The sequence below is a fragment of the Rhipicephalus sanguineus genome, chromosome 8 (genome assembly GCF_013339695.2).
Source record: "Rhipicephalus sanguineus isolate Rsan-2018 chromosome 8, BIME_Rsan_1.4, whole genome shotgun sequence".
Classification (NCBI taxonomy): Eukaryota; Metazoa; Arthropoda; class Arachnida; order Ixodida; family Ixodidae; genus Rhipicephalus; species Rhipicephalus sanguineus.
Genome location: NC_051183.1, coordinates 73965624 through 73992795, shown reverse-complemented (window position 1 = coordinate 73992795; position 27172 = coordinate 73965624).

Below are 27172 nucleotides of genomic sequence, written 5' to 3'. Positions count from 1 at the left end.
GAGAACGAAACCAGTCGCATATCTCAGCCTTTCAGGTGCTATCTGCCGTTTTTTTAATATCGCAATAACAAATATATGGACTGTCTCGACGGGTTTTTGTCGTCGCCGTTGCCGTCATGTCGTGCCGGTATGAAGTCCAAATTGATAAGATCAAACGAGCAGGCCCATTTCCATCGTTCGGAGGGTGCATGAGATAACATCACCCCGCTCGGGAGGCCTGCCGTCTAAGCAGACAGGCAACGCCCCGCGCGTCTCTAACGGCCATGTAAAGACGCGATGTGGGGGGCTGGGGGGGGGGGGTGCGCGAGCAGCCGCTTTAAAATGGAATCTAAGGGCGCGGTCGCGATCGCTGGCGCGCGCGCTCTCTCCACAGCCATCACAGCGGGCGGCTCGTATACCCTTCCACGTGCTGCGCGAAGTGACAATGCGGAGAGCATCTCTCCCTGGAGCGGCCGCATTCTCTTACGCCTGCGTTTTGTAGTTACGCGAGATCGGATGCAAAACAGCTGCCAGCCTCACTTCGGGTAACACTAGAATGTATTGCTATCGCATTCATTGCTTCGCCCTTGCGGTGAAACTGGGACTCTTTTCTTCGTTCTGCGATGACTTCCGAATGACTGATAAGTGGGCTTGTTGATACATGATCCGAAGTATTTAATGGCGCAAACAGGACAGGCACTGAAGGAAGACATGACGACACAGAGAGAGCTACTACCAACGCTGGTAGTTCGCGCTCTGTGTGTTGCATATCTTCGTTTAGTCCTTGTCCTGTTTGTGGAGTGGAACACTTTTGACTTGAACACTTCCGTCCCGCGGCGTCCACCCCCACTGCGCATGCACGTCCCCTCCCCCTCTCTCACCTCTCCTACGCTCCCCCTCTCTTTCCTCTAGGAATCCTCTGCTCTACGGAGCGCATCCCCTCCCCTATCTCTCCTCTAGAAATTCTCTACTCTACAGAGCGGTGCGCACGACAGGTGGTGCGACAGCTGCATACTCCGCTGGGGGCGGGGCGGTAGTTCCGCGGTATAAAATGACGAAGCGCGCGCGCCACATTCTCTCCTACGCAACGCCGCGATGAGAGCCAGCGTCAACGCCGGCAGTGTTAGAGTTAGCGCCAGCAAAAGCGCATGCGTCAGCGCCAGTGTCAACGTCAGCGCTGACGCTGGCGCTGACACTGGCTTCCGCCTGCTTCGCATCCACGCATGGTTCCCTTTAGCGCAAGATGGTGTAATTTTTCATCTTATTTATTTTTCTTTGTGGCTTTTATTTATATATGCACATATATGCGTATCTGGGACATGGCGGCAACGGCAACGGCAAAAAACGCCACACCTGCGCTGAAACCGCAGCACAGTCACAGCGAAAGCTGGAAGAGCGGCGTTTCTGGAGCCCATTGTAAGCGCTCTTGGGGCTACTAATGCAAGTACACTAGCAAGGTACCCACTACACCATAAATCACAATTTTTGTGAAGTTGGGAAGCACTTACTATGCCATTATTCGTCATTCTGCGGAGAAGCGAGGCACCAGCTACACGTCTGTAAGCCATTATGTGCACTTTGTTGACGCGACGACTGATGGCGATGAAGAATTATGGCTCAGCCCTTTGTAATGGGTTGGAAGCTTTAACCGGCCCACCAGTTATGTAATTTGCATTGGGTGACGCCCGGTCGCTATTTCCTCTCCCGCCATGCTGTATAACATACGTTGACGTGGAAGAGAGAGGGGGGGGCGATGAGCTTTATTGCGACTCCAAGGAAATAGATGATGCGCTTATGGGCTTCCTTGGCAACCAATACAAGTGCACTTGCGAGGAACCCACTACGCTATAAACCACTGTAAGTTTTAGAAGCACGAAAGCAGGCATAATACCATTTTTCGTCATTCTACGGAAAGCCGTGGTACCTGCTAAACGCATGTAAGTTATTATGCGCACTTTCTTGATGCTGTGCCTGATGACGATGAAGAATTATGGCGGAGCTCTTTTGTAATGGGTTGGAAGCATTCAACAACCTTCTCGTTGCACAATTGGCATTGTGTGACGCCTGGTTACAAAATTCGCGTTGTGCGACGCTTGGTGCTCATTTTACTCTTATACCACGCTATATTGAATATGTTAATGTGGTTCCTTCCCGACATGAAGCCTGTATAGGACCTTTTTGCAAAGCAGTTTCAAGCACCGGCATGGCTCAGAGGTTGAATACTGGGCTCCCACGCAGAGGGCCCAGGTTGGAACCCCGTTCCATTCTGGAATTTTTTTCTTATTTCGTTTTTTTCTTATTTCGAGCGATAGTGGTTACGGACACCGGCGGCGGCGGCGGCGGCAACGGCGGCGGACAACTACGCCACCAAAAACGGCCGCTGAAATGATCTCATAACAGCTTTCGCTGTAAAAACCTGCCGAAAGTGTCCATATAGTTGCTATCGCAATAATAAACAGCTGGAAGTGGGTGCCCGCGTCGTCAGCTCGTGTCTTCGCTTCGTCCTCATCCTCTTTGCGCCCTACCAGTTTTTCCTCAAGTAATAAACCAACTAGCTAAGCAAGAAGTCCTGTTCAGCCTGAAATGCCGACGTTTAAAGCCGCCTTAACAAGGTCGTTAAACAAAGGAAGACAAAGAAAAAGGACAGAAAGCATTTGCATCCAACGCGTTCTTGTTCGTAGTATCAACCTAATCTAGCACCATCATAATTGATTTTCCTCTTGGATCAGCATACCGTCATTAATGACGGCATTTTGCCGTGAACAGCACTTCATCGGTTAATCTCAAAAGCCCCTGTGATTTCTCTGGTACGCCTATCAAGGTGTCGGCACTGCTTCACAATACATTTGTGCGCATTTTTTCCCATTGTGTCCCGTTTTCCGACGCTGTTTTCATGTAACTCGATCAAGCAACTAGGCCTGTGAGTCAAAACTAGATGCTCACAACTTCGCCGTAGACAATGTATTGAACATTATTCGAATGTGTGCAGGCTACAAGCGAAAAACGATTGAGCAGAACAGAAATGAGTGACCAGTAAATATGGCTCTGATAATTGCATAACAAACCCGATTTAGCAGTACAGTTGAATTTAGGAAAAAGTAATAAAATATGTGCTGCACTTGCCTGGGCTACAATATTTTCAACATGCCGTTCAACCTGCCTGTGGTCGTTGTGGAATCGCTGTGTGAGTGCCTTGTCAGCAATGACGTAAAGGCTTATCGTAAAATCACGTAATGAGTCGTCCCCTGTAGATATTTGCAGAAACGAGATAAGAAGGGCCAAGTGAATAACGCTTACTTTAATTAGGGCGCAGATGGCGTAACAGATATATCATGTTGATTTTTCAATCATTTTACTTTTATTGATATTGATTTTCTGATTTGATATCGTAGAGTGACCACGCAGGAAAAGTGTCTGTCCAGGCATCGACCCCGGACAAGGAAGAATTTCGCGTCACCTAGGAAACATTTGTTTTTTTTTTTATGAGAACTAACAGGCAATAATGCCAAGGAAAGTATCGGAGGTGTTATTTGTAATAATTGGAATATATATGTGAAGAAAGTAAAGTGGACGACAAGATAACTTGCCGCCGGCAGGGACCGAACCTGCGGCCTTCGAATAACGCGTCTGCTGCTCGGCCACTGAGCTGCGGTGGCGGTCATCCCCCCGTCCACTTTACAGGCTATATAAGTGCATTTTAAACCTAGGACTGTTAGTCAGCGGCGATTGCAGCCATGGCGGCGAGTGTGGAACACTCTTTTTTATGCCTTTTTGGCATCACGTAGCACGTCATCTTTTTACGAGCTGGCAGCTGACCAATAATCCTTCGCATACTACCTGAACGCATAAAGTCTGCCAGAACGAGACCCTTGCTATTAACGAAGAAAAGATGGCTTCTAAGGGCAAGTTTTTTCTTTGTTAGACACAATATAAATGAGAACTAACAGACAATAATGCGAAGGAAAGTATAGGAGATGTTATTTGTCATAATTGGAAATAAACGTAAAGAAAGTAAAGTGGACGAAAAGATAACTTGCCGCTGGCAGGCGCCGAACCTGCGACCTACGAATAACCTTCGCTCCCTGTCGGTGGCAAATTCGGTCCCTGCCGGTGGCAAAGCGCAGCACAGTCACAGTGAAAGCTGGAACACTGGCATTTGAAGAGCCCGTTGTAAACTCCTTTCGGGCTACTAATACAAGTACACCAGCAAGGTACTCACGACGCCATAAATCCTAATTTTTGTGAAGATGGAAAGCACCTAGTACGCCATTATTCGTCATTCGGCGTAGAAGCGAGGTACCAGCTACACATCTGTAAGGCCTTACGTGCACTTTGTTCTTGCGACGACTCATGAGGATGAAGAATTATGGCTGAGTCCTTTGTAATGGTTGGACGCTTTAAACGACCCACAAGTTACGTAACTTGCACTGTGTGACGCCCAGTCGCTATTTCAATCTCGCACTACGCTATATAACATACGTTAACGAGAGAAAGAGAGAGATGGGGGAAGTAACTTTATTGAGACCCTGAGGAAATGGATCATGGGGGCTTATGGGCTTCCTTGGCAACCAATACAAGTGAACTTGCGAGGAACCCACTATATTCTATAAATCATCATCATTTTTGTGAGGCAGCCACGCAGCCACTAGGCCATTTTTCGTCACGCGGCAGAGAACCGTGGTACCCGCTAAACACCTTTAAGGCATTATGTGTACATTGTTGATGGTGTGCCTGATGACGATGAAGAATTATAGCGCAGCCCTTTGTAATGGGTTGGAAGCATTCAACAACCTACTCGTTGCGCAATTCGCATTGTGTGACGCCTGGTTACAGAATTCGCGCTGTGCGACGCCTGGTGCTTATTTTACTCTTCTACCACGCTATATTGCAAATGTTAATGTGGTTCTTTCTCGACATGAAGCCTGTATAGGACCTTTTGCAAAACAGTTTCAAGCACGGGCATGGCTCACAGGTTGAATACTGGGCTCCCACGCAGAGGGCCCAGGTTCGAACCTCGTTCCATCCTCGATTCCAGGATTTCGTTTTTTTTTCTTCTTTCGAGCGATACTGGTTGCGCACACCGGTGGCGGCGGCGGCGGTGGACAACTACGGCGCCAAAAACGGCCGCTGAAGAGCGCGTGTATTGGCAGAGCGCGTGTAATGGGCTGGAAGCATTCAACTACCAACTCGTTGCGCAATTCATATTGTGTGACGCCTGGTTACAAAATTCGCGTTGTGTGACCGTCTGGTTGTTATTTTACTCTTCTACCAAGCTATATTAATGTGCTTCCTTCCCGACCTAAAGCCTGTATAGGGCCTTTTTGCAAAGCAGTTTCAAGCACTGCCATGGCTATGAGGTGGACGGGCATTTACGGCGCCAAAACGACAGTTGAAATGATCTCATCACAGCTTTCGCTGTGTAATGCTGGGTGTAAAGGTTAACTAAATTATGGCCCCGAATGACCGATCTTCAGGCGATTTGGTGAGCGAGATCTACCTCAACATATATATATATATATATATATATATATATATATATATATTGTGAGCATTGCTTACGCGCTTCATCTTCTCATATGTACCTACTCATCATCATCACTGCTTTGGTTTGGGGCTCATACTCGACGCAATAAAGAAGTGTCTTGAGCGCGTATATTGTTTTTAGGGGCGAAGCTCCTTATGCCGTGGGTTTGTCCATCCTCCGTTTGTTTGTAGCGTTGTAGTAGCCACCTCTAGTTCGTGAGAAGCGCGCGCTCTGGTATGCAGTAGAAGAAGAAGACGAAGTTGACGAGTGAGACTCTCGTGCGTGTTCGCCTGTGTGGCGTATTTCTTCTTTACTACGTCTCGTGTTTTCAACGACACCCGAAGACAACATTTCAGAAGTAACGCGCCATGAGGCTCCCTCTTGGCACGCTTTCTCTTTAGGTCGGAGTCGCCAGATGGAAGACGAGGCTGCGGAACGGAGGGCACGGAAGGTGGCGGCAGCGCGCGCTCGCAGACAGAATCCTGAGGTGAGAGCCCGCGAGGCCGAAGCTGCACGTCGACGCCGCGAAGCAGATTCCGCCGTTCGAGCCCGCGAAGCCGAAGCTGGTCGACAAGCTGCACTGCTGCGGCGAGAAACCCCACCGTTCGAGCCCGCGAGGCCGAAGCTGCTCGAGAAGCTGCAGGGCTGCGGCGAGAAGACCCCGCCGTTCGAGCCCGCGAGGCCGAAACTGCACGGCTGCGGCGTGAATCGGATCTTCAAAATGTGAAGGACCGTGAAGTGGCGAGAAAGCGTGCGTAACAGCAGGCAGAGCCCGAGGCTGTGCGAGCAAGTGAAGTGGCAGCAAAACGCATCAGGCGGGCTCTGCCCGAAGGCGCCGACACGCGCTTCCAGCGGGACTTCCTTGATAACAGTTTCGGCCATAGTTGCGGTGTGTGCAACAGATTGTGGTTCTCAAATAATCTAGTCACAATATCTTCCATCAAGAAGGACCACGCTCGCGCCAATGCCATCGCCGTGCTGCAGCGCGAGTTCGCTTCGCCCCACTCATCATCATCCACCACGTGGATATGCTGTGATTTTTTAAAATTTTAAAATCTATTGAATATCAGGGTTCTCCCCATGGTGGGCGGCGGTGGAAATGCCGCCTACCACTACAGCACACCGCTCACCGCTTCGACGGAGGCCTTCGATATGCACTCATGAGACATCAATAGCAACTGTGCGCACGCTATGCCTCCCACCACCTAGTTATGTAAAGTTCAGTCTGAACGGAAGGCCTTGAGGTTTAAAAAACGCCAGTTCCAGTGCAAGCGCGAGAACACAAGCGCTCTTGGTTCCGCTTTCAATGTCCGTCAAATATGCCAGGGATGCGCGACCAGAAATGAAATGCTAATCTGTGCCAAAAACAGGAAGCTTGAAAAGTTGTAATCAATAAATTTGATATCTCGCCCCCCGCCCCCGCTCGCAAAACTTGCACCCCTCAAAAAATTGAAGCACAAACTCCAAAGTGTGTTCGGCGAAAGCCTACGGCCATTCGACTGTCTATGCCATGGTATGGGGGGAAATTCCCATTCTTGTGGCGCTTCTCCGAACCGCTTGGCGTGAAATTATCACTGGGCCACTTCCAAGCCATCCGACTAACTCGACAGCTGCAACGAGACGTCTGACGAAGGAGCGTTGCCACGCGCGCCGCTCTGCCATCACGTGATTGCTGAGAGAGTGTGAGCGGGCGCGGACGGACGCCACCGCTGGACGTCGCCACTGCGTTGCGCAGCAGTTGCGCAACGCGTGTTTGAAGGAGCAACGCGGAACAGTTGCGCCTTCATGAACGGACGTCACCGACGGACGCCGCCGCCGCGTCGCGCAACGGTTGCGCAACGCGGCGTTGGAATGAGCAATGCGCAACTGTTGCTATGAGCCGATGTGCCATAACCTGATTGCTGAGAGAGTGTGAGGGACAGGGGCCACAGCTGGCATCGTGCCAGGGCACGGACGGACAGATAGACACAACGAGCATGAGACTTTAAAGGCTTTCGGCTTAATATTCCTGGGGAGAACGCAGGAGCTGAGCTAGGTGACGTGACCCGGAGAGGAGTGAAGAAAAGGGTATCAGAGCAGCTGCTCCACGCAGGCCCCATGAACAGCGGACCCGTGAAATAGCGGATCAATTAGAGAGCGCACCGGGTGAGGGCAATGGGCTCCACACGGATATAACGGCAGTGGGAGCTCGCAAGAGAGCGGCAGCGCCGACGTCGAGCAGCGTACCCCGAGGTCGCAGAGCAGAACTCCACCACAGCGATACACGAAAGAACCACAGTTAAGCGGAGGCAACGCTACTAATCAGGGCAAAATATATACAAGCTCACAAGACAAAGTTTCAAAAATCACAGCGAAACATAGAAAAACAGCGAAGGAACCCCCACAGCTCTACAGTTTATTCAGATTAAACTTTTTGAAACTGGTGAAATTTTTCAAGCTGGCACATTAATAACCAGCGCCTCCTCTATTTGTTCAGCGCCTGGGCGAACGCTCTCCTCAGGCCGTCGAGAGCGCGCTCCACCTCCGCTCGCCGCTGCCGCGTGGTGGCGCTGTGCGAGTAGACTACGATAGGCTCGCGCTGAATGGCCACACGTATTACAAAGCTCACAAATTTGTGTTTGCATCCGAGTTCAATTGCATTCGTGCTTATCTCAGGTTTTCATGGGTACAGTGGGATGGAAAGAAACGCGAACATACTGGCGCGCTGTTTTCATCACGGTCTGACCGTGGTGGCAATAAAAAGATGCTAGATGGTCTTTGATTGTATCATGGATGACTCCGTCTTTTCATCAATCATCCAGGCTACAAACACTCGAAAATAAATGCGAAAGAGCGAGGAATGTAGATGCCACATGTTCGCGTTTCTTTCCATCCCCACCGTGCGTATACCGCAGGCAGTCTCTCAGGCCGTGCTGCCATTTCAATACTTGCATTCGAGTTCGATAGCATTTGCGTTTCATTTTCTATTTTAGGCTATTGCAGCCACGTCATCTGCATGCCTTAGTGTGTCATACTGTAGTGTTCCGCTCTGCAAATGAAACAGAAAGAAATCACGATTGCCTTTTTTATTTCCCTTTATCGATAAAGAAAAAAAAAGACTAACAAGATCCGTTATGAATTCACCTAAGACGACTGAAAGGCGAAATTCATCTTTTTCTTCCCAGTGAATGTATTGAACATGCCGTGCCTCCCTCCGAGATATTTCTGCATCTAACATGGTTTTCTTACAGCCTCAAGGATTGGAGGCGCTGCAAGTTTCTGTGCCTCAGCTGGTTATGCACTGCCTCCGTGATCGGCCCATTTTGACCAAACGAAGATAAATATATGACGACATCACGTTATGTGACGTCGTGATGATGTCACAAAATTTTATTTTCTGTGACGTCATATGATGACGTCATCACGTAATGATGATTTCAAGCATGAACTTCAGAACGGCGCAACAAGGAAGACGAAAAGACGAAAGATCACACGAACACAAGCGCCGTCTTTCGTCTTTTCGTCTTCCTTGTTGCGCCGTTCTGAAGCCACGCATCTGTACCAACTCGCCCAATTGTCAGTGCTATTCAAGCATCAATCTTGTTGACACCGCCGACGATCAATTTTCGCTTTTGATGAGGCACCTTAGGCTTTCGCCTTAGTAACACTGTTCGGCTGTCGTTCAATGAAATTCCACCTGCCGCTGGTGTTTTGGAGAAGTGGCTTTCAGTAATTAGAAGGGATAATTGGTCTCTTAATACATCTTCAAACTACGCTAAAATATGTAGCCGTCATTTAGGACTCGAAGATTTCACAGAATATAAGAAGCGGCGGCTTAAGAAGGATACAGTAGCGCCAGTCTTCACAGATTACCCTTGACGTTTGCAGCCCAATGTAACAAGTGAACCAAGCATCGCAAGTGTCACTAAACATGACCGTGCTGCGTCCGAACAGTGATCGAATGCATGTACCAGTAGCAACGCTCCCCCGTGGTCGCTGTCATGCGTAGCGCTGATATTAGGTCCCGAAGCCGAAGAATCGGAGCCCAGGGACACCACATTCGCTACCGGCAAAACAACCGACAATCATCATGTACAGTGTCACAATGAATGCGTGCGCAAGGCTGAGCAGGCGACATGCGACAAAAGCCTCCAGACCGACAGCGACTCGGCCTCTACTTTGTCACTAACCAAAGGACCAAATGGAGGAGCAAAGACAGATAGCTAAGGAGACAGATACTGAAGCTACAACAATCCGTCGACAAAGACGAGCTCAAGCAACCGACAACAGGCTGCATTTTTCACGCCTATCACTTTGGCTCAACTTTAAAGTCGGTACTACGACATCAGACTTGAACAGCAGCGTCTGTTCCCACACATCGGCCAATGTTGCAGGAAGCGCACGGCATATGCGGCTGTTTTTGTTTGTTTTTCGTACTACCAGGGGTTAACTGGTTTAAGCTCTGCAATGGTGGAATCACTTGGCATAGTTCCTCACGTTATATGGCACCAGCTGCTGCTTTCCCTCGGTGGCAACCAATGTCATTCTCAAACGCTTTACGTGGGGAACGGGTGATCCCGCATATCCCTGGAAGCGGTCTAGTGACATTTCGTGCTACTTAGCGCATGAATTCCAGTCTTACGTGTAGCGTGCTAGAGCAACAGACCGCAGCACACACCGGGGCAGCACGCACCTTCAGCGCCCAAGCTTTCATTATTAGCTCCTGGCAAACGCTGCTTTCAAATATTCATTTTCAGACAGTCAAAACCGACTCTCAGTGAAGGGAACGTCACAGTGACAAAACAATCTTTTGCGCATCACTCGCATGCGCTCTCTGGTATCGGCCTAGCAGACAACGCGCAAACGTCTCGATCAAATAGCCGCGAACGACATATGCCTTTCAAATGGGCTGGTTGCCCAAAACAAGTGCATCATGATTCCCGTTTACAAGTTTTCATTATACTTTAAACAACGCGAATACAGCCCGAAACTGAACCATATAGCAGCTTCGAATGCAGCCATCGCATTAGTTTCCGCGAGCGACGACGCGATTCCCGGTCTACTACGGTGGCGGCGCTGACGGCCGCTTCCCATTGCGCTCCTCTCCTTCACCCAGGCACCGACAGATAGAGGAGGCGCTGTAATAACATAGGGCAGGCCCATAGTCAGGGGAGGCATAGGTCCCCCTCTTGAACTTTTCATGGAGGGGATTGTTTTGCTGTAATCAAATGATAAAAGTAGGTGTTTTTCTCGAATAGTCAAGGCCTTTAGCAAGTGCTCCCCCCTTCCCCCCCAGAAAAAAATTCCTGGCTACGGGCCTGGCCAGGTGGGTCAGAACCACAGCCACCTATGGACTGCAATCCTGGCTAAGACCCTGTACAGGGATCTGAATTTGAGATTGTACGTATTTCTTCCCTGAAATGAATAGGTCATCGCAAACACTGAACCTCACTTAAGCGTTCCAATGCAGTGATCAATAACGAGTGAGAACATGGAATTGTGGACAAGCAGGAAGTATTTCTAAGTGTCTCAACCTCGTACAAGAATGTAGTTTTGTTTCTATTATTTTGTTATACCATGGCTGGTAGATATTCCATGAATGCTCTCAGAAACATTGCTACCAAAGGCATCCTGGAGCCACCGCATGGTGGTGTCATGGGCACTGGCTCTCGAGCCACGCCCCAGAGCCCACAATACCGACATGAGTGAGTGACAGCTTACGCACTTGTGGAGCGGAGTATAAATGTGGATTAATGGAAATGCGGGACTGTAAGACTACTATTCTATAACAGTAGTCATACAATAGAGCCTGTGGCAGTGCCACACTTATCTATTTATTTACGCCACAAGTTCAACCTTTGCACACCATCCTCTCTTTCTACGGACATTGTGGATGTGAGGGTGAGAGTGCTCCATTACGAGAAATTTCACTCCAACAATGCAAACCCTCACATTTTTGAATTACGTATAGTGGCCGTCGTTCTAAACTTGCCAATGCGTGTCCACAGGCAAACGAGAGCACACAGGAGCGCAAGGCTTATCGCACCTTTGAAGATATATATGATAAGTCAGTGACGCTAACAAGCACAGGGATCTCGAACGGTGACGAGAAACACGACGAGATGGCTTACTGGTTTTTTTTTTCGTGGGTCCTTTGACCAAGTTATTGTTGAAGAGTCATAGCCCCTATCGCGTGGTACATGAAACATCAGCGTCGACATACCTCAATAATCCCCTGGCTGCGTTCCAAGCAACGTCGTCGCGTAAAAGACATGGAGCACATCTTAAGGCTCTAGCAAAGTCACGACAGCTCCCTGCCACTGTGTACTTCTGCGCCATCATCGCTAGTATCTATGTCTTGGCAATGGTATCGATAGTTCACCCTATGACTATACCCATACTATTTGCAGACATGGACATTAGCAATTGAGCCTCAACTATGGCTCCTTGCATTCTGCTTTCTCAAGAGCACAGATGCGTTTCAGATGCTATAGTTCACCTCTGCATATTGCAAAGGTTGTTTTTTGTCATTGTCATCAATATTAGTCTGTTTTATGCTCATTGCAGGATGAGGGTCTCTACCAACAATCTTACCATGTACTGAAGCGATGTAGCATTCTAACCAAAGTTTGGCACGTTCAGAACACCTACCTTTTGACGATCTTAAAGTGGCTGACAAAAAGGCTGAAAAAGTTGTTATTGTGGATTAGAAGAAAGTGCAGTAAAATCAGTAATTCCTATATGATAGTAAACCGCAGCAATATCGGAATTGATTAATGTTTTTTTTATTGTACATACCACTAAGTATATAGCAGCAAACGTGAACATACGCAATGCATAAGAAACAGAACTTCAGGGGAAGATGGAGGATAGATATGATCAGTAATACACAAGATAATTTCATCTTCAACCATTCTATGAAGTGTTTGTACTTGTTTGATTTCTGGGTACTTCGTCATACTGAAAATCAACTCACGGCAGAATGGTGAGTCTCAAGACAATATGATAGGAAGTGTTTTGCAGTCAACTGCACTGAATCGGCACGAAAAAAACATTAGCGCCTATCTTATCTGCAGTGCTATTTGACATCGTCTGCTGCCCTTCTAGATGTTTGCGTAAGTAGGCTGACCAAGAAGCTGTAACCAAAGCCTTGCTATGAATAGAAAGGCATGAACAGGATGTTGCCTTGCTCGTTCATATCGGTTGCATTTTCACGTACTATGCTAGTGCGCCTTGTAAAAGTCATTAAGATTAGTCGCTTATTCCAATTGGCTGATAAATGGTGGCTCGACAAGGTTCATTATCTGCTGCATTTATTTTCAGTGCAGGTGCCGTATTCGTGAAGCTTCGCTTCTTTTCGGTTTTGGTTGGGGTTGCAATCACGAAGGCATACACAAGATTACCTGGAGTGACCGGAAGTGCGACATGCGAGGTCGGCGCCACTGACGAAGATATCGATCATCTGCTATGCCGCTGCCTCCGAATCGCCTCTGAAAGAGGAACGCTTTCTGATGCGATGCGACAATTGGACAATCGGCCTCTCTCCGTGCAGGTGCTGCGGGAGGACCCGTCCCGATCGCGTAGGACCCACGAGGCAGTAAAGCGCTTTGGTGCTTTTTCAGCACTACGTGCCTTTCAGAACGCCTTTGACTATTGTACAGTGTCACCTTCACATACGTGTCAGCGCATTTATTGACCATTTCCTCTTTTCCTTTTTTAGCGTTAGCTACACTTGCCTAGCCGGAGCCGATTTCGCGCGGATCCTCATGAGCCGTGATGTGCTTGCGCGAGGATCAGTGATGTCACACAGCTAGCTCACCGGAGCCGGCATTTCACGCGCTCTTCGCCACCGCCGCGCGCGGCTCGCCGCTGCTGGTCTGCGCATTCGAGAGGAGTGACGTCGTAGTTATAGACACAGTGGCGCCGGCGCGCGCGCAGCTATTCGCCTTCGCTGTGCAGTCGCCATCTGACACTGCGTTGGAGCCGCTTGATAGCGCCTCTGACTGGCGTTTGCAGGTGGGTAACGCCATGGAAAAGGACCGCACAAATGCTGCTCAATGGCGCAGACGAGCCGAGAAGCTAACCTCATTGAATCGCGAAGTAGTTGCCTGGCAATTAGCGGTTCAGCGTAAGAAGAATGAACAGAGAAAGGCTAATAATCCTAGACAATCTGGAAAGCTAAGAATAATAAGCTGAACCTTTGCTAACGCAACGTATATCCTGGCATAGCCGAGCTAATCCACTGCCAACTTTTTGCGCTTCTCTCTCTCTTTGTCTCTCCCATCTTTCCACTCCCCTTTCGCCCGGCGTAGGGTAGCCAACCGGACTGCTGTCTGATTAACCTCCCTGCCTTCTGTATTTTGTGTTCCTTTCTTCAGGTGGCGCATTAAAAACGAATCATTAGCTCCCCGTTTTAGGAAGAAATATGCAAATCTACGTGGTAATGACTTAAAACACATGAATAAAGTGCATGTGATTGTCGCAGCGGTGACCAAAAATAAGCACCAAGTTTAAAACATATTCCTGTGGCTAGTAAATGTGCAACAAGCAGAAAGAGATCTTCGGTCTCTCTAGGTGCGTGCTAGTTCTTTCGATTATAGTAATGAGCAGACGTTTGTGCGAAATCGGGCTTTCCGCAGTCCGAAATAATTCACTTGCTGAACTGAAGACTGCGATAACTTAGCCGGGCGGCCTAAACGACAGTCCTCGCGGACCTCACTCATGTAGTCAGTCACCGGTTTGTAGCCGTTATGTGCACGCTGAAACATGAATGCGTGTGAACCCGCTTTACCAGCAATAATTCTGTATTCTACATACGGGCAACGCTTTCCACATTGAGCGGCGAAACGCATTTATTCTGTGACACGTTTGTTTTCAGATACATGTACGAGTGTATATACAAGTGTGTTATATTCAAGCGTATTTTCTTGCACATTCCTACAATAAATGTAGCATCGAAAAGGCCTTTTGGAACGACGATCTCAACGGAGCGGCACGATTACCTCTCGTCCTAACCTCCTCGTCCTCCTTGTCCAGACTGACAGTCCGGCTTTCACGTGCCAGTCATTACGACATTTCGAAGCGTGCCACTTTATCCATTAAATTGTATCCTAGACCTCGACTCCGCACTTTTCTCTTCGTGTCTAATCTCTCCTGGCGCTAAATTTGTAGCGAGGCATCGATCTCGCATTTTTGTTTCAGGCTCAGCTACCTCACTAGGGTGGAGGAAGTCGTGCATAGGAGGCTTCAGGCAGGGGTGGCCCTTATACTGGCTGTCATCTCAACGGGGAACTGGTTGTATGTACCCCTGGGTGCAACCTGTCCCTACTGCCCTATTGCAGTCATGCAAGCCGAGGCATACCATCGTAGGTTGACAGACCCAGGGTTCCAATCAGAACGCTCCCGTCACCCCCTGCAAGCCGGCCTTCGCTGCATTAACAGGACCATTTATGACCGCTGGATACATCATAGCAGATTGCACAAGATACTGCTTTACTTCATACACAACACTGGCCTCACGGCGCACATCTCAGGACACATATACGCAAAAATATTATCCAGTGATTTTCTTTCGATCTACATTTGAAGTGGGGTATCCAGTCCGCTCGTTTGCTCATGCCTCAACTCTCCTCAGATTGCTCTAGAAGCAAGCTCTGCCTTTGTAGCGAGGAAGCTACACCTCTCATTTGTTCTTGGTTCAACTACCCGTGCTCTAGCTTTACGGGGAAGCAGCAGCCCCACATCTCTTTTGTACATGCCTGAATCCCACTCGATCTACCTTTGAAGTTAGGCTGCAATTCTATTCTTTCGTTCGTGCCTCAACTCTTCTCGCTCGACCTTTGTAGCGAAGCCGGGATCGCGTTCTTTTATTAACGCCTCAAGTACTCTCCCCCTCCGTTTCTGGTGAGGCAGCGACCTCTCTCTTCACTCCTTAAACCCAGTCGAGTGCCTTCACGACCCCTAGCTTAAGTGCCTCCACTCGCTTCTACACGGCGCGTGTGCTGTCCACCGCCTCTCGGCTGACTGCTGTTTCTCATGTCAATAAAATCCAGACTACTGCGCGCTCGAGCAGTGAAAACGTGTTTTTCTCAGCCTCTGCTGTACCAAACTCCCGACACACGCATTCTTCCTTCTTCTGACATATGCATCATGTCTGTATCTGGTGGCATGCCTATGTTGAATGGTTGCTGTACATATGTTCCTAGCATTGAGGCATCCCGTCTACCCATTCTGATATGTGTGCTGAATCTGCAAGTCACCCTTTTGTTATCGCACTTTCACCCGAGTGTCGTACACCTGCTGGAGTGTAAATATATCAGCGGAATAAATTTCATCCTGCCATTGGGACCACTTGACGCCAACCATTAAATCCAAAGCCGATGCAGTACCCGCTAGCAGTGCACGTTTAGAAGTACAAGCGTTTCATGTATGGAAATGTAGTGATGTACAGAGAGCCCAATAAGGTATTACTCACAGAAAGTACCGAATCAAAGAACAAGATGAAGTTACCCAAAATGACGCTCCACCGAAGCAGTCGAAGAAAAGCGTTCGTCATGATAGCTGAACCTCTTTGCACATTTGTAACACTCGGTCTGTGCCTCGGAAAAAAAAGCGCATTTCTAGGATGCGACGAAGAATAGCCAGAAAAATGATATTGTGTCCGTAGAGGAACAGTAGCAATGCAAGCTCTGTGTATAAGAAAAGAAAAACCCAAGAATTCATATAGGGCATAAAATATCGTCATTATTACAATTATAAGTAAACCTTGAGTATGACATCTCTCTAGAATAATAAAATGGGAGCTTTCAAAGAGAATATGACTCAGCTGGCCTTAGAGACACGACTAGCCCGCAGTGGATAAAGTGATTTTTGTTTCTAATTCCAGGAATAACGCGCAATGGCTCTAGAACAAATGGCAGTGACTTTATTGCTGTTCCGCAATAGATGAACTGTACAAGGAAAACTTTGATATACCGAAATATCGAGCTTACCGAAAATGTCGAGCTTTTGCGCAGCGCCAATACGACGGAAAGCTGCAAGACAACGCTTCAGCACTCTGAAATGGTGAAACAATGATTCAACCCAGTGGCCATACAGCTGCCATCACCGTAATGCGAAACTATGCGGGGCGCCTGGGAAAGATGGCCTTTTACCATACGTCGGCAAAAAGATATGGCGGTCACACAGTCTCACTCATGAAATATATTTAGCGCTTAGAGCTCACTCGGACTCAGACTCGCCAAAATTTTTCTCAACCGCACTCATTCAACCGGAATCTGATTCAGTAAGATTTTGCTCAGCTAGACCTGGACTCAATCTCACCAAAATATAACTCACTAGGACTCAGACTCATGGCTCGATCTGAGTTTGAGTGAATAGAGTTATGAGTCAGTTTGACATATCTATAGCTTTTACGGATGCGATAACAAGAAAATGATCCTGAGAATTCGTAGTTTCTTGCAAATTAAGCGAGCAGCGCAAGTCGGTGACTGCGCAGGCGCCGCTCTAACATGCGATGCACAAATGCTTCAGGGACGGAGGCAGTTGCATAACATGTACGATGGACATGCCCATGCATGCGATCACAACGCTCCTGTTTTCTACGCCAAGCCGACCAGCAATGGAGATTTCATACACGAGAACAGACACTACAACATACTCCTGTGAATCATACACGACACAGATCTTGTAGCACACATTGAATACATGCATACACACTAGTCATTATGCCTTAAAGGGCCCCTAAATCTCAAGGGCCCCTAAATACCATTATGCCTTAAAGGGCCCCTAATTGTCAAACTACAAGAAATGCACGCCGTATACACTGGTAGCGGCGGACAGAGCGTCGATAATCTGATGTGCTGTAAGGCGCGTCGGCATTTATACATGCGGCATGGAACATTCGAGCCTCATCGCTGGTGGCCACATTACTTCCGGCTCAACTGTTCGCGTTTGTACGCTCAAGTTTAACAGAATATCGCAAATAAATCTTGAATCTCCGCATACCTTGGGGTGCTGTTTACACGTGTAAAGGGCTGGTAACAAAAACATAGAAAGAAAGAGTGCGTGTGGAAATATGAAGCCCGTTTTTTTTTATTTTGAGATCTTGGTGAATGACCTTATAAAGGCAAGTCTGCATCGCAACTGCGGAAATTCCTTGACTCACCATGCGAACAACTGCGGCAGGAGGCGAAAGGCTAAAGCAAGTGCTGACATTTGCAGTTCCGATGAAACCTCTCCTCCGCATTCGCAGCATGCGCACTCGCTTCATGATTTCGAACATTTCTGGCCTCGTATTCGAAGTAATGAGAAGCCAGCTGGAACGCCAGCTGCTAAACCGTCCAGCCAGCTCAAGCAAGCTGGAATCCCAATATTGGACGCGTATACGACGCATTTCTTTCGCGGCGCAAACTCGAACGGTTTTCTCATAGGGCCAGCAAAGAGTGGGCATCCTTCTCTTTAGTGGCAAGGTATTTTGGATGCCTGGTACAGAACTTTGCAAATCATTTTTATTATATCTTGTTTAGGAGATGTTAGCGCTGTTGTATAGCGCGGGCTGCTCCCTTTCACAGAAAACAAGGTACGCGAAAATCACCACAACGTAAAGAACTGCGTAAATGATCACTTAGGGAGAGTTCTTGTAAGTCAATTCACGTCGCAACAGAACCATTGTTTTTGAGGATTATTATCTGATACATGAATTTCGTTACTTTACAAGAGTTTCGGCAAAGGTATGTTAGGAATCGGCGGGCCCGATTTTCGTAAATTAAACGCGAAAAAATCTCTTCGAAGCAGGAAGTTGATACTCGTTGCCCGTAATATCCTGCGGATGGAAGCAACACCATGCTTCGTTGTTTAAACAGATGCAGGGCCAGAAGTATCATACCAAAACAGCCAGCACATGCGAGCGTAGGGTTCTCAGTTATGGAGGGGGGCGGGGCGAAGTTTGAGCGCAACGCAAGCCCTCCCTCCCTCCCCCCCCCCCCCCCTCTAAGTAGTATAGTGCGAAAGAAAACAAGCTTTACAATGTATGCTAAAATGAAGATCAAGTGATAACGTGCTGCTCACAACAGCCTGCCTGGTTCCTGTCTATACAGGGGTAAGCCGGGGTAGGTAAGCTATTCAAGGCAAAAATGCATCGCCATAAATCTGCACTTTAAACACTGACGGAACTAGTTTGGCTGAGTAAAGGTGTGGCGCAGACTTGGTGTCATGCATAGATAAGGGTGGGGGAGGGGGCCGGTAACCCCCCACTGTGCACGCCTATGATAGCCACTGCTACCTCGCCCCATTCAAGAGCTAAGGACCGCGACAAGAGTTGATGCAAGGCTGTTGATAATCAGATATATTGTCAATAATAACTATTGTCATAGATGTTGGCGGTCATTCCTGTCCGTAGGTTCTACAAGGAACGACATATCCTACCTTTATTTCAAGTTATTCATAAACCTTATCACAATTCTTGCATTTCTGCTGTGCGCACATATCTTATTAAAGATATTCGCGGTGTGGCGAAGGTTCTCCTTATTTTTTCTCTAAGGTCTCATGAAAATCTGTCGGTGGCCATGTTTCAAGCGCGATATTTCAGGCTAGTGACATTTCCTCATTGTTCTGCTCTTTATATTTCTAAAATGCTCATATGCCCTACAATGTCCGGTAAACCCGGTGCACCGACGCAGTTTTTATTCGCACAAAAGACGTCACTTTTTCCGCTAATTGTTTCTGTTTTTTAGTGATTTTACGCGAATTTTTTTTCCAAAGGTTTGTTTTAGTGTTTAACGTGAGATACCCTTATGGAATAGCAGGCAGCGTTTTCCGGGTACATGTTTCTTTGGCCTGCAATATGTATCGGCGGTTTTACGTGCCAAAAGCACGGTATGATTATGAGGCACGCAGTAGTAGAATGCTTCGCCAATTTCGACTAACTTGCGTTCGTTAACGTGCACTGACATCGCCCCGTGCACAGGTCTGTAGCATTTCGCGTGAATCGCGTATCACAGCCTTTATGTTTTCGTTGTGTTCCTTTTATTTTTGTTCATGTGTCGCACCGCGCTGGAGCTAAGGCGTTCCAGGAAGAAACAACTGCGCATACACAGCGGTTACGAAGAAAATGTCCCGGAGCGCGCCAGTTCTAAGCAATCATTTCAAAATCTCAGCTGTCTTGCTCGACTTTATACGCGCAAACGTATTCGTAGAAGTGACGAACGATGAGCTCGTTTTGAACGTCTAAAGTGCGTCGTATACCTGGCGTCGTAGTCTGGGCATAAAACGTGCCTGCAAAGAAGTGGCGTACGAAGAAAAACACAAAACCACCGATTTTTATTCTTTTTCTGTTCGCATTCTCACAATTGCCCTTAAGATTGTCACCAGCGCGCAAAGAGTATTTAAAGAAGCACACCTCCACTCGCTATCTTCTGCCCACTGAGTCCATTATTTATCTGAACTCCACTTCTAGCCTAAACAATAGGACTGATTGTGAAGACGTTTGTAAAGACACACGCACGTCTAACAACAAGGGGTGTATTCTCCCAGCCTGCTTGAATGAACGCACAAGGGCACGTACTACTGAATGTCACACACTGAATGTATCGCTGGGAGAAGTGCCTACAGTGTGGAGCATACGCAAACAGCCGATCGCCTATCGTTGACGAGCAGCTCCACTGGAACGTAAAGCACGACCTGATGCCTCGCAACGGGGACACATAGTGTCTTTTCAGGGCACGTCGACGTGACTGGGAGGAGAGGTTTAGAAGTAAGCGTGTTGTGCTTTGGAAGAAGGTTCACGGCGTTCCAAGAGCCACGGGGTACCCGAGTTTTTTCAGGAGGTTCCAAGATCATAACTTTCATATTGCAGTTTGCATCGCACGCTCGCATTTTATGTGCATTTTACCGGAGTTTCAGTTCTTGTGGGCGATGGATGTCTTTATATGGAGATGCATCGATACATCGATGCATCTCAATATGGAGACGCTGCTAGAATAGTCTTCGACCACTGCAAGAAAAGCGCGGAAGTTATGGCTGCCTTATGTGGTGTCCACGTACCACATACACAGCTTCTCGACAAGTTCACTGGTCTTGTGATTTTTGCCACGGCACGTCCCATAGCTGCAAACGTAAGTTATCGTACATATGAGTATTTGCCTCCACGAGCGTATGCCTAAAAAAGAGCCGGCAGATCCCACGCATTGTGGGAATCGATGTAATGCGAAGCAGCCAGCAAAGAGCTGCATACATCATCTTCTTTTGTCACTAAGGAAAATGCCTGTCATGGTTTTCATGTTAACTCCTATTATTTATGTTCGTCACACAGTAACGTCGCGCAATACCAACTTCGGGGTAGATCAAGCTAGCGAAACGGCCGCCAGCGCACCATGAGCGTGGTACGTAAGTCATGCTGTACATGACATGCGTGTCATGATTTTCATGTTAACTCCTGTTATTTATGTTCGTCACACAGTCACGTCGCAAGATACCAATTTTGGTGTATATCAAGCTAGCGAAACGGCCACCAGCGCACCATGAGCGTGGCACGTAAGTCATGCTGTGCATGACATGTGTGTCATGATTTTCATGTTAACTCGTGTTATTTATGTTCGTCACACAGTCACGTCGCAATATACCAATTTTGGTGTATATCAAGCTAGCGAAACGGCCACCAGCGCACCATGAGCGTGGCACGTAAGTCATGCTGTATATGACATGCGTGTCATGATTTTCATATAACTCGTGTGTTTTTATGTTCGTCACACAGTCACGTCACGCAATATCAATATCGGGGTGTAGATAAAGCTAGCGAAACGGCCGCCAGCGCACTATGAGCGTGGCACGTAAGTCATGCTGTACATGACATGCGTGTCATGATTTTCATGTTAACTTGTGTCATTTATGTTCGTCACACAGTCACGTCGCAAGATACCAATGTTGGTGTATATCAAGCTAGCGAAACGGCCGCCAGCGCACCATGAGCGTGGCATGTAAATCATGCTGTACATGACATGCGTGTCATGATTTTCATGTTATGACTTGTCATTTATGTTCGTCATACAGTCATGTTACGCCATACCAATTTTGGTGTACATTCGATTAACCAAGCGACCAGGAGAGCACAAAGTCGTAGGCGGCTAGATAGATAGATAGATAGATAGATAGATAGATAGATAGATAGATAGATAGATAGATAGATAGATAGATAGATAGATAGATAGATAGATAGATAGATAGATAGATAGATAGATAGATAGATACGCTCAAAGTCGCACAAGTTCGCTAAGAAATGCTTCGCATTTAAAAATTAGGCCGTGTTCAAAATGAACAGAGCCATCGTCTGTGGAATAGCACTGTTAGCGGTTGTATAATTTCCAGAACGATGGCGTTTATTGAAGGTAAGCGCGGTGGGATAACTGACACACGGTTTGCTGGATGTGATTACGTTGCTTTTCTAGAGCGAAAGTTGTTATGAAATCAGAACAAGGGCCGTTCTTGGCGCCGTAGTTGTCCGCCGTCGCCGCCGGTGTCCGTAACCACTGTCGTTTGAAATAATACAAATAAACGAAACAAGAAAAAAACCACCGTTTCGCCGCAACGGCGAAGCAATGAATGCGATAGCAATAAACTGGAATGTAACGCGAAGAATGGAAAGCAGCTCGAAATTGCCAGTGCGTCGCTCGAGCCCAAAGGACGCACGAACAGAACGCATACTCGACGAGCGCGAACTATCATGCGTCACAGCTCGACACTTGAAGCGCACTGCTCGAACATAAGGCAGGACGCACGACACGAAGGAACAGGTACACACGGGACGAGCGTGAACTAGCCGTCACAGTTACTTGTTTCTGTTTGAACAGCACGCTCCTTTCGCAAGCGCGGCCGCTGCAGCGAGCGAAGTGACCTTCGTTCGCTCTGTGACTTCAGCGCGGACATCGTGAGGAAAGCGCAAGACATACAACCACCCGCTCCACCCACCCCCCCCGGCCGCCCTCTTCTTTCCTCGAGATAAGCGCACGAAGGCGACCACGCCCTTTAGGGCGAAGAGCAACGGCGTTCGCAGGAGAGGGCGACGATCTTTAAAGCACGCAACGCGCGCACATCGCCCATCACTGTGGTGACTCAGAATGCATGCTGAAGGAAATGGTGTATATAAATAGCTCGCCGTTAGCAGGCTGAAATACGGTACTGTTGGTGGCGTAACCGCCTGACGCCGCGCGCTGGAAAGCGAAAGGTCGGCCGTTCGATTACGCGCGCCGAAAAGTTTTTCTGAGTTCTTTTTCTTTGTGGCTTTTATATATATAAATATATAGACATATACATAAACGGTGCATGACGACGGCGACGGCGAGGACAAGAATCAGCCGAGACTGTCCATATAATTGCTATCGCAATAAAAACGCCAGGCGTGCGTGGAAAGCGCAGCAGTCACAGCGAAAGCTGGAAGAGCGGTATTTCCAGAGCAACTCTCTTGTAGCTATTATACAAGTACACTAGCAACGTGCCCACTACGCCACAAATGATAATTCTTTTTGAAGTTGGGAAGCACCCACCACGACATTATTCGTCATTCTGCGGAGAAGCGAGGTACCATCTGTAAGGCATCATGTGCACTTTGTTGATGCGACGGTTGATCACGATGAAGAATTATGGCTGAGTCCATTGTAATGGGTTGGAAGCTCTAAAAGACCCGCTAGTTACGTAATTCGCACTGTGTGACGCCCGGTCGTTATTGAACTCTCCCACCACGCTTTATAACCTACGTTAACGAGAGAAATATTGAGAGAGATTGAATTAACTTTATTGAGACCTTGAGAAAATGGATCATGGGAGCCTTATGGGCTTCCTTGGAAACCAATAGAAGTGCACTGCGAGGAACCCACTACGCTATAAATCATATTTTTTTAAGAAGGGAAGCAGCCACTATGCAATTTTTCGTCATTCTGCGGAGAACCATGCTACCCGCTAATGCCGATGACGAAGCTGTGGCTGATGACGATGAAGAGTTAACGGCAGATCCCTTTGTAATGGGTTTGAAGCATTCAACAACGCTCTCTTTGCGCAATTTGCGTTGTGTGACGCCTGGCTAAGAATTCGCGTTGTGTGACTCCTGGTTGTTATTTTGCTCTTCTACCACACTGCATTACATATGTTAATGTGGTTCCTTCCCTACATCAAGCCTGTAAAGTGTCATTTTGCAAAGCATTTCAAGCACCGGCATGGCTCTGAGGTAGAACACTGCGCTCCCACGCAGAGGGCCCATGTTCGAACCTTGTTCCATACCGGATATGTTTTCTTGTTTCGTTTTTTTCCTTATTTCGAGCGATAGTGGTTACGGACACCGGCGGCGGCGGACAACTACGGCGCCAAAAACGGCCCTTGTGATCTCATAACAGCTTTTGCTGTAAAATATCCGGATAGAACAAGGTTCTGAAACGTTTTGAAAATTGCGATGAAACGTTCTGAAAACTGCGCAGAAACGTTCTGAAAATTTCATTTATACCACTGATTTGTTCAAGTGCGAGCTCTAAATAGCAGTGTAGCGTAAGCTGGACCAGGACGTGAAATGGTACGGTGATGTGTGGACCACCGATCTGATTTCCTGAGATCTTGCTGGTATTGAAACTTCGTGCTGACCGGTTGTTGCTGTAAGAGCCACGGCTGTGGACTCGTGTGTTGTGCTACGGTTCGCACACGTTCTTAAGGCTAAACTGTTATTCAAGAAGCCAAGCAGCTCCCGTGTAACTACCTTTTTGAAACATTCCTCGCATCATGTCGAAAACAAATGCTAGTTGTTAATAAAATGTAGTATTTAGTTTTTTTTCTGTATGGCAAATGGAATAGTACAGCATGTCGCAGAAAAGTTTTGTGACGCATTGCACATTTGAAGATGTCGTTTTCCCCGCAAAGACTGAAGCAATGATCTAGAGAGTGCATCGTCTGCTGATCGCCTTCCTGCGGTACACTGGACTGATAAAAAGCTGGTTGCACAGGCATTATCAACTCATAATGGGCTTGGGCGGAACCATTGGCGGCTTTGTATGGAAGGGTAACCCTGCCTGTTGAACCAGCACCACCACCACCAGGCGGGTACACAAACATAAAAATTAATTCGTGGGTTTCGCTTGCCAGAACCACAATATGATAACTAGAAAATCAGCATGGGGGACTGCTGTTTAGTTTTGTCGAAACAAATTTTTAAGGAGCAATGAGGGTGTTGAATTTCACCCCGTCGAAACGTGGCCGCTGTCACCCGGAATTAAACCTGCGTCTTCTAGTTTAGTAGCCTAACACCATGGCCGGAAAACTACCATGGTGTATAGGTTCTGCCCGACATTTGCTTTCTGCATTGTGTAATAAATAAGCTTAGTGAAACTCCGTGAAAGAACTACATATAGTTACATCTGAAGAGAATGCGAAGAAGTATGCTTTGTTTGACAGTCTTTCTTAAATATCAAGCTACATTTGAGGCGACGGTGACGTGGACGTTTCCGGAGTTGACCATGACGCATGTTTTTTTTTGCCTTTCAGAAAATCGACAAGCACATTAACCCGAATGGTAAGTGACATTTTTATTTATTTATTTGGGAATTCGGGGCAATGTTCAGCATAAACGGCTTTCGTTTCAACGAAGAAGCAAAACAACTTAGAGAATGAAAAGAAAATATTGAAAATCAGTATACTAAAAATGACAGCACTATGTTTTTTTTAATTCGCACCTGTGCACAAAAATATCTATTTTTGCAAGCCACATTTGCTTAGAAGGAATGATATATTGGGTAGACAAGTACCGGTGTACTTTTCACCTAGGTGGTCTTCTTTAACAAGCAACTTATTCGGGCTGCCGTAGAAATCTCAACGCAATCGAACCTGGTCGGTAATCAAACCCATGGCCGATTACTCTGCAGCGAATTCCATATTTGCTGAGCCACAATGATGGTCCATAGCAAAATCCTAAAACGTATGAACTCCCCTTTTAGCACAGTCACTAGAATTAAACATTTTCAATTTGGTGCACTTGGCCTCAATCATGTGCGATGTAATGGTCGCTGAGGTTTCTTTTGCTTTTTTCACGGTGCAAGGATTTGCCCTATGGCACAACGATGTGTGTCTACTGTGGGTGTGATATATGACCTGTGTGCGTTTTTTGTTTATTGAACCAGCGTTGTAACGGCTGACAGATTGCCTGCTTTGCGGATGAAGATCTTCACTTGTGATGCTGATATTTCTTCATATATACGTAAGGAGTATAGTTAGCAGAGCAGCACCATATCAACTAAGCAATACCAATGCTGGTTGTATTATGGCGACACCGCTACTTCTTTTCGACTTGGGGAAGAAAGCAGAAGCTATGAGGGTCAGTTGAACAACTATAATGCGTAAAGGAGAAATAATTATTAGTCGCTGAGTCAGGAACTTTCACACGTTGCACCTCCGACAGCGGGAGCGGAAGGGCGAGCGGCTGAGGAGCAAGCATGGCGTGCTGCACGGGCTGCAGCACCACGAATTGAATATCCCAGTTCTTGTGTCCTCTTTTAAAGATTATAGTCTTTCTTGGAATACTACAACGCAGAAATTTTGGTGTGTCTGTCTGTCTGACACGATTCAGCCACTGGACCAAAGTTTAAGCACTTGCTGGACGCCCAGCCATTTTGAACTGCTAGCTGCGTACATACTTGTGAACATTGTCGATCACAAAAGCAAATATTACGCAGATCTAAGGAGCAACATCAATAATTAAGTATTAGGTGGTCTATTCCTTTACTAGAAAATACATAGATACGTTGTTCTAAAGGTCCTAGTGTTTTTTAGGCTGCGCTGAAAATGCGACACTATGCACGAAAAAGCCTCCTGCCGTCGATATTGTGCTGGCACCTGACAATGGCCCTGGGAACAGCACCACGGGTGGCCGCGGATGAGACCAGGACTCATGTAGTACAGCCGGCAGAATACAATCGTCTTTCGAGGACATTTGCAGCGAAGCACGCAAATACACAGCCAATTTTTTTAGAGCGCACCTTTTATGCGCCTGTTCCTGCGTTGAGCGGCGTCCAGTAACCGTTGTAGCGAACGAGGACGAAAGAGCGGGAACTCCAAAGCGCAGCTAGCCGCCGCGTTAGCCTGTGCAATGCCTCGTGCCTGCTCGCGCTTCTTGTGAAAGCAACGAATGTCTCTCGCGCACAGGCACGAGTAAGTGGGTTGACCTGCGAAGCTTGGGACAAGAACACGTGCGTTGGTCGAAGGCACACTTTGTGTGCGAAACGCCTTAGCGGACTCTAGCGGAACGCCCCAGCATTTAATTTGCTGGGCACAAGTTTGGTCATAATAAACAAGTTGCAGAACGAAGATCTTAGCCGTCCTTTCTTGCGTTGAGGCGCGTTGGCGTCGTCGTAACCGGCAGAGCGAAAGAGGACGAAAGAGAGGGAACGCGGAGTGCAGCTGAGGATGAAAGACTTCGATAGCTAGGAGAGCGAGAAAAGGGGATAATGACCATGGCGAGACGACAGGCTGCGTGGCGGCCAGCCGCAGCGCCACAGTGTTGGGAGCAGTCGTGTGGTCCCCGATGACGTTATCACTTCAGTATGCGGCGCGGGCGTACATCGATACCATATATTGAAATAAAGCGCTGCAAGAAGAGAGGCCTCTCTGCAGCGGCTGTTGTTAAACGTGCCCAGGCGCTGCATTCCCCAGTCTCCCGGTTAGCGA